The sequence below is a fragment of the Propithecus coquereli genome, unplaced genomic scaffold (genome assembly GCF_000956105.1).
Source record: "Propithecus coquereli isolate 6110/MARCELLA unplaced genomic scaffold, Pcoq_1.0 Scaffold138, whole genome shotgun sequence".
Taxonomy (NCBI): Eukaryota; Metazoa; Chordata; class Mammalia; order Primates; family Indriidae; genus Propithecus; species Propithecus coquereli.
In genome coordinates this window covers 3,427,833-3,428,835 of record NW_012138080.1, presented here as the reverse complement: position 1 = coordinate 3,428,835, position 1,003 = coordinate 3,427,833, and the positions used below count along the sequence as shown (strand labels likewise).

Below are 1,003 nucleotides of genomic sequence, written 5' to 3'. Positions count from 1 at the left end.
ATTTTGAATTATATAGCTGTATTTCCTTCTGTTAGTAAGAATAAGCTCTGACTGTTCTTTAAACTGAATATTGAGAAAATAGAAAATAAAACCACTTCACAGATAGTATGAAGAGGAAATGAGGTAATGAAAGTACTTTGGAAATTAGAGAAGTCATTAATGCAAAATATTTTTACCTCAAATTTCAGTTTTGAAGTACAAATCATTTTACATGTTGAATCAGTGAGAACAGAAAATAGAAAACAAAAGATGCAATAATGTTATAGATTCAGGTTGAGTGAAGCTTTCCTGAATAAAAGGAATGTGTTATTCATTTTAATTTTATTTTATGGATTAGAATAAGAAACAAAAAAACCTGCTATTCATTATTGTGATTCTAGAGTAGCTAATAGGGTTGTTAATGATCTAATGAATTCAGTAAATACAAAAATCAATAAATATAGAAACTCAAAACAGACAAAATTTTAATATGGTATGATTTTTTTTCAATGTATGATTTTGTATATTCTCCATGGAGGAAAAAGTATATAGAATATGAAATTGTGCTTTTTTGGTATATAAGAATGTTCACTGTAGCACTTTTTTTAACAGAAAAATTTTCTACAGTTTAACTGTCCAACAGTCCCTAGAGTTGAAAAGATAACCATGATGTAATATTAAATAAAGCAATTTTCCAAAAGCATGTTTAATATCTCAAAAATTATATACACATATGTTTTCATAAAAATGGCTAGAAAGAAACACACCACACTGTTAATAATTGTGAAGTGGGATTGAAAAACCATCCTGTATTTATTTTACGATTTATATGTGTCACTTTTATAATAAAACAAAACATTAAGGTCTCTCTTTTAAAACTCAAGTCCGTTAAGAAATTTGAGCACTTTAAAAAGAAGCTTCATACAGTTTTTAAGGATGTGAATAAAATGTGTTTTTGCCTTGCTAATAATTCTAATCATAGTATCGACAGAATAATTCTTCATTTTCCAATCTCTTTCTAATT

The 1,003-nt window shown here is 26.5% G+C and overlaps 1 protein-coding gene across 1 annotated transcript in view; it reads left to right on the top strand.

The window, feature by feature from the left end:
• Positions 1-1,003, top strand: part of PUS10 (pseudouridylate synthase 10) — a 78,800-nt gene that overhangs the window by 54,882 nt on the left and 22,915 nt on the right. The gene's annotated exons all lie outside the window — the stretch shown is intronic.